Source organism: Brachionichthys hirsutus, unplaced genomic scaffold (assembly GCF_040956055.1).
Source record: "Brachionichthys hirsutus isolate HB-005 unplaced genomic scaffold, CSIRO-AGI_Bhir_v1 contig_846, whole genome shotgun sequence".
Taxonomy (NCBI): domain Eukaryota; kingdom Metazoa; phylum Chordata; class Actinopteri; order Lophiiformes; family Brachionichthyidae; genus Brachionichthys; species Brachionichthys hirsutus.
In genome coordinates this window covers 3,155-10,775 of record NW_027180684.1, presented here as the reverse complement: position 1 = coordinate 10,775, position 7,621 = coordinate 3,155, and positions in this window count along the sequence as shown.

The following is a 7,621-nucleotide window of genomic DNA, read 5'->3' as shown; positions in this document are numbered from 1 at the left end:
GTTTTGCATGTTTTGTAATTTCAGACAGATTAAACAAGTAACTTCTTCTAATTTATTGCTTTACTTTTACAGGATATTATTAATAATATCACAGTTATAACACATCATAACTTCGTATTATTGTTCCTTAACTACAAACTTGAATTGAATCATTACAAAACATTTAATCAAGATTTCTTTCATATATTAATGAATTGTTGGAGTCGTTGATACTTTTCTTAACTTAAATCTTATTATTATGGATTCCAACAGTATTTCAAGTATTGCAGGAGTAATTAGGAGATATTTCTATCTGCTATAATTGGTACTATTTAGTAGTATTTGTTATTACTTTATTATAGTTTTAGTTTAAGTCTACTTCTTAATTTATGCTTGCCAGAAGGGAAAACTCTCAACAGCTTTTGTTTTTGGAAGCAGCGCTAACCTTTTGTCAGTGTTTGGAATATAGATGGAGCATGCTAAACTGTGTATGCGTGTGTGTGTGTGTGTGTGTGTGTGTGTGTGTGTGTAGGTGTGATAGCCCGTATGTGCTCACACGCTTGTGGGACAACCTGCGTGTGTGTATTTACTGCGTGTCACAATTTGAATATCTACTCTGTACTTGCGACATGACAGCTCAAATGTGATGTCTCGTGAATATATTTTCCTCTCAGGAGCAGCCAGCAAAATAAAGGAATAACTAAATAAGCCTGCCGCACGGATTCAGCGTGGACCCCTTGAGCAGAGGGAAGAACACAGGAAGCACGGCGCCTTGTCGAGCTGTTGCCTCCTCTCCTTTTACTTGCCACGCTCGGTTTACCCTCGCTTCTGAGACTCGTCTTTTTCCTTCTGGAGAGCGGCTGTCATTTGTTTATGGCACGCAGGGGGGGGGGGAGGATGGATGGTGGCGCTCAGCTTGGAAAGTCACCTGTAGAAAAAGCCTCACAAAAAGCCCGTTTGAACCGTTGCCATTCAAAGACAGGCGGTGGGAAAACGGAAAGAATTGTCATTCCCAAGATGTTTTTGCTCCTCTCTGGAGAACTGAGGAGACAATTACTTTGTCTCCTTTTAAGCAGAGAGTCCCAGCTCAATAAAAGCTGGTGAACCTCTCAAAGTGACTCATGCACACCAAGTGGACACGCACTGGCAAAAACACACCCCCATGTTGCACTTAAGCACACACACAGATGAGCATTGCAGCTGAAGCTCTTTCCTTTTCTCTCAAATACCATATAAAGACAAACTAGATACACACACACACACACACACACACTGCACACTGGGTTATTATAAGGCGGCTGTGGGCAGCTCTCCTGGTTTCATTATGTGAAAGCAGCATCTCCGGAGTGTATCACCGTGGACAACAATGATCAGAGGTTCCGGGGGAACGGAGATTTGTGCTGGTTGAGCGACTCCTTCTTATGGAAGATAACGAAACATGGCTGTGAGTGTGAGGATAGAGAGGAGCGCATTAAGGCTGCTGCCTTTCATGTCTCTTCATGCTACCTGGACTGCTTCACTGCTCAGTGACTGGGTGCTCAGTGACGCAGTCAGCGCACCGTAGGAGCAGAATATTACCGCTCTTCATGCACAATTAACAAACACCTCATTTGAATCCTTTGAGCTCAATGTCGTTTTCAGATCTACATCCAGAATTAACCTAAATCACATATGAAATCCGGTTTTCAGCCATCCTGTTAATCCCAGCAAAAATAAAATACTGCATTGTTTCCAGGCTAGCAACGTTAGCTATAAAGTAGTAGTAACATTTAGCTGGAGCAGATTTGCTAGTTTACACAACTGTCAAAGGAAAGAAGCCCCATCTCCACCGCCGCCGGCACAAAGATTTGAAGATGAATGAACATTGTTGTACAATAGATCGTGCAAGAATGCGGCACAATATTAATTCTCATTGACAAAGCAGCGACTCGTTTCACATGAACGATCTGGTCACTGATGTGAAAAACGTCAAGCTCATTTATCTCATGTGCAGTAGCTGCGTAACATCAAGCTGAAGCACATGTCGACGGCGCCTTCCTGTACGCTGGTATTGCTGTCGTATTAGTGTGATCATTGAATTAGGATTATCCATCCCTGTGTGCAGAATAAATCAGTGAAATTGGTCTGTTCTGCCAGAGGACTTCATTTTCTCCCCTCTCTGTAAATACTTCTGCAACAACAAGGGGAGCTTGATTTTATGTCATCAGCCTGCAGGCTTCAAAGACATTTGGAGCCCTGAGTCAATGCAACAATTAGTTTCATTAAACCTATAGGTCTGCATGAGAGTTTAGAGGAGACTTGCATACATCCCATCCATGACCCTCTCTCGCCTTTGATTATTCATTAACAATGTTCAGGAGTAATTCCTGTAGCGGCTGCCATATCAGCGTTTTCCCCACAGCCCGGCTCAGCTCTCTTTCCCCTCCATCCTGCTGTGTGCCGCTGTTAATCGTGACTGTGAGGGGAGTCTAACCCTCGTTTATTTAAGCAACTTCAAAAATCGCTCACAGTCAACCCCCTTCTATTCATTATCTTCAGTTCACCAAGTTAATGATTAACCTGAGTCCATCACTGCCGCCGTGTCCATGGCACAGAGTCCGGATTCCCCATCTCTGAGAATTACACTTATTTCCTGCCCCATTTCCTCTTCTGCCAAGCTATCACAGATGCTTATTTCCATGTGCAACCCCCCCCCCCCCATGAGCTGTGCCTCACCCAGGCATTTAGCACCTGGCTGATTGCTACCAATGTGGGGGTGGCAGTGAGAGAAGCTGAAGAAAAGAGAATGGGACTTGCAAATTGGGAGCGGGTGCCACTTGCTGACAGTGTAATCACAGCTGTGCACCACCGCCCCAGTCAAATCGGCTTGCAGGTCGATCGAGCACCTTAGGATTGGTCATTAAGGACTATTTTTAGGCTGAGGCATGCTTTTAGGGCAACACACCTGTAACGGACACATCTCAAATGACATGTCCAGAGCAGGGATTGCCATTTCTGCTTGGCTCAGCTCAGTCTCCGAGCCTCTCAGGCAATCGTTAAAGAGAAAGAAAGACAGAAGCTTGCCTTTCCAATTATAGCATGATGCACAAGGAGCAGTCAATCTGAAGGGAGAAGGGGAAGAGTAGCCACACTGGCAAAGACCGCATCCGGCGACTGGAGGTACGCGAAGCTGGGATGAGGATAATACAAATACATACATGGATGAGGAAAAAACGCAGGACGGGACACCTGAGCCAGAATATGGAGTTGAAAATGACTGACGAGACCGTCCGCGGTATAAACCTTTTATTTTAATTCGGTTCCAATGATCACAATGAGAATGACTTGGAATCGGAGATTCTGGCCTGGAGACTTCGTGGAACCTGATCGCTCATTAAACTCGTCAAATTATGCATTACGAGCAAAACGCTCGGCAAGCACTCCCTTTATCCAGTCTGAAAGCGGCCGAGACTCGTTGAATCTCTTCATGCGTGCATCTCACATGAGTCACAACTACTTCCTCAGATGAAAATGAAAACGCTGCTAACCCAGATGAAAATTCAACTCCCCCTCCAGCTCCAACCTCTCAGATCATAACTCACTAAAGTGGCAGTAAAAATCCACATTACACTACTAATGCAGGATTGACTGTCCCTGCAAGAAAGTGCTCGTTGTATTTCACTGAGTATTACAATCTTAAGACCATCAATGCTGAAAGGACTGATGCAACTGGAAAGCAAGTGTAGCTCGACAGTCGAAATGACTCACCAGTTGCTGCTTTTTATAGTTTGGGTTTTAGGCTTACAGATCGGAACCAATGTTTTCACTTAACACATTCTATATCTGTCCAGCCATTTTATCTATTTATTCATATTTATTTTATTTAGCTGAAATTATTGAGGATTTTATTTACCCCAACCTCCAGACGTAACCTCCCCACGCCTTCCGGCGCTCTGCTGCGGGGTGGTCAGATCACACAGTTGAGGATTACAGAAGATTATTCTGCCCACAGGATCGCCGATCCAACTCCTGACGAGCACAGAGATCCGGCCTCAGCCTTTCAAAGGGCGGAACACACGGCTTTCACCAAGAACCTGGAAGGGATTGGTCACAATTGCTCACCTGTAAAAATGTAACAGGGAAAGGGGTCATTTCATGGACTCCCCCAGATGGGATAATCGGCCTCCACATTGTGAAAGGACAGCAGCTGCCAGTCATCTTAATCTATTAATGCACTGTAGAAAATAAATTCCACATGGACTAGACAGTTGACAGGAGATACACAAAGCCTTTAGTGTAGCGTTTCCTTTCACCTGAGGAATCCGGGCTCTGCTGCGCCGAGTCTCTCCTCAGGTGGGAAGCGACTGTGACGATTCTGGCAGCTCCAACTCTTTCAACTCCATTCGGATGTAATTTTGTGACATGGACGAGTGCACAGCGTGCAGCTGCTGTATCTCACGTTGAAATGCAACAGAAACTGGGGTGACGTTATAAAGTAGAACATTCACATATATTTTGTCCAGCTGGTTCTGTACTCCAGCACATTGTGCAGCTTCTGCTTAAGGAATTCCAGCTCAGCTTTTATATTTGTTTGCTTACAGCAACATTAATTAAACATGCTTTCTACATTTTAGTGGACAGGAATTCATAGCAATTCATAGCAGCTGAGAGAGCGAGCCTATTTGCTCTGAACTCTGTTCTTAATTTTTTGCCTTTGCAATGCCACAATTCATGCACATTTAATACAAATTGAAGTATATACACTGCATATACTTTGATTTTTGTTGTGGACTGTATATTATACAAACATATAATGCACTGTACAGCAGTGTATGCATATGTGGTCTTACCTTTACTTTTAAATTAAGCCCATACACCGATCCTTCTGGACAAAAACCCATTATTTATGATTTCTTGTTTTGACTGAAAGTCCAGTTTTGAGAATTTCTTTAGCTTTGATGTAGCATCTGCATCTTCCATTGTTGCTGTGAAAAGACTTCCTAGTTTTGAATGCGTGTATTTCTTCTTCTTTGTAACTCGCATTTAAACACGGGCTCACGCTGGCCTCTGTCTTGAGCCAGAGGTACTGTCTGCCTCACCTTGTGATGTTTTGAAACCATTAAGACTAAATATGTTATTATAAACATATGTTAAATACATTACTAAGACTATTGAAAATAATAAAATATGCAGATTCAGTGATTTTAATTACTAAACACCGATTTGATTTTATTAAACGATTAAATAAATTTACAGATCAGACAAATTGTACAATAAATAATATCTCTCTGTACAATACACAATATTTTTGCTGCTGTTGGAATATGGGGCAACAAGGCCAGAGCAGATTGTGCTATTTTCTGTCTCATTCTCTTTTATCCATCAGTCTTCCTCCTTTTCTAACTCCGGCTCTGAACTATAATCAATTACAGCTGAGATTGGGCGTACACATCAGCAGCAGCAACTTTATCCCATCTCTTCTTCCCCTTGTGACTCTTCATCCTCCTCGCTCTGTGAAGCTCCTTTACCTATTTGAATGTAAATCCCCCCCCTGCGACCCCAGAGGGCTTTTAGTGTGAAAGTTAAGTATTTAAGATCATGACTCCCAACACTCCTGCTCTCTTCATAAGCGCAGAGCCGGTTCCCAAATATCCCCCTAGAGTTGTCCGTTTAACTAGTATTGTTCCACTTAAAAGGCAGCTTGTCGGTTTGTGTTTGAGGACGCTCCACTCTCTGCTGCTATGGAGGGTGGAGCTGTGCTAAACAGATGGATCGGCCGACACAGAGAACCATCCTGTGAGACCACAGATGGAGAAACATGTTCAATTGGTGCCCCGTTTGGTTTCCTGCCACCCGCATCTGGAGAAATTTACGAGTTGAGAGACAAACTCTTTGACACTGTGAATAACTGTCCCACAATAGTGAATGTAATACAATGACATTGATTTGCTTTGACGGTGAATGGGGTTTCTCAAAGCCATGATAACTGGCAGAGGGCTATTCGACAGTCTGAAACCCTGGGAATCGACACGATAAAAGAGGCATCCGGCCGAATTCTGCTCAATGAACGCGATTTTAATTGCACTGACCAGAATTCCTAGAAGGGAACTGATGTCTGGAATCCTGATATAAAACCCAATTAGTGCACATTGTGGAGCAGAGACGACGAGAGGAGAAGCAGGCGGAGAGAAGACGGAAGTATGATTGAGCCGGACGGTGGTAAGCAGAGATGTTGGCGTCTCTACTCTACCAAAAAATCCATAAACATCCCTCCCCAACCAGCCCCCCCCCCACCCCCACCCCCCAACCCGAGTCCAAACCCACACAAGAACTGGTATTTTTAGCACATCACCCTACGTAACTCCCTCTGCAGGCTGGGGCTCTGTTATTTTAATCCAGACAAGAGAGAGAGAGAGAGAGAGAGAGAGAGAGAGAGAGCGTTGTGTCACTGTGGCTCTTTACCTCCTCACCATCTTATTATCATTCTCTCCATTTTCTTTTCACGAGAAATCTATCTATCCATCTATCATTTTGCATTTAATGGTGTCCCTAATTTAAACATTCCGTCACATTTAATCCAATCCAGCAGTGAGATTCAGACTAATAAACAGTCCTGGCATCCAATTTGTCATCCATTTGTCCAGCACAAAGATGGTTGCCTGCTCATTACTCTAAAATGATAGATAATTACTGATGTAATGTGGTGCAAAAACCAATGCTGGGTAGGATGAAGACGAGCGAGGAAGAGTCCAAGCACAGTGAAATGGTCCAGTTGGCTTCACACTCTGAATTGTCCTGCAATGTAAAGCTGCACTGATGTGAAGCGCGACTGATTTTAAAATACAGTGCGGTATTGAGTAAGCTCCCGGTGACGGCAATAACGCAGAGAAAAAGCTGCAGCGTGAAGCAAAACTGATCAACGGGCTTCTGGGTAATGAGATCTCCTCGATGAAGGGGCCGGGACCCCACGCATCCAAGAGTGGGAGCTCGGAGTAGAACCATTGCTAATTGTGTCAAAGAGATTGGGTTGAGGTGTTTCGGGCTGTCCTATGGATGTTGTCCTGGCTGATCCAAATAGCAGCAGACACTGCTGGAAACCCAGAGCCCGCAGAAGAGATTCTACGTTTCATCTTGATTGGTAACACCTCAGCGTCTCTCGGGAGCGCCTGGAATCATTGCTGGAACATCTGGAATCCATTCTTTAGCCGCTTTGACCCACATATTGATTGATTTGTTTTCTGTTAACCTTTTAAAAACACTTGGGATCAGCAGGAAGAAGCTGCGAACACAACACTAACATAATTATCTCCTCTACTGTTAAACTAGAGCAAGGGACACTCTTTGCTCTCGTTTTATCTTTTGTCTTTTTCAGTCCAGACAAACACCTGAGAGAAAATGCCTGTTCCCCGGTCGGTGTTCAGGCAAGAGCAGTGTCACCCAGTCAGAGGACGTCATATTTAAGCTGCTCCAAACAGATTACTTCCATAATCAGCAGCTCGGGGCTTTGTCACTTCAACAGAAACATATTGTCTTTTTGGGCATTTGGCGACGCACTTGTTTTTTTTTGGAAGAACAGTCTCCTGAAAACTGTCGCCTGCTGCGCCGCAGTCAGCAGCACATTTTACAGTTGAGCATTTGTTGCTCCTCGCCGTTCTGTACAAAC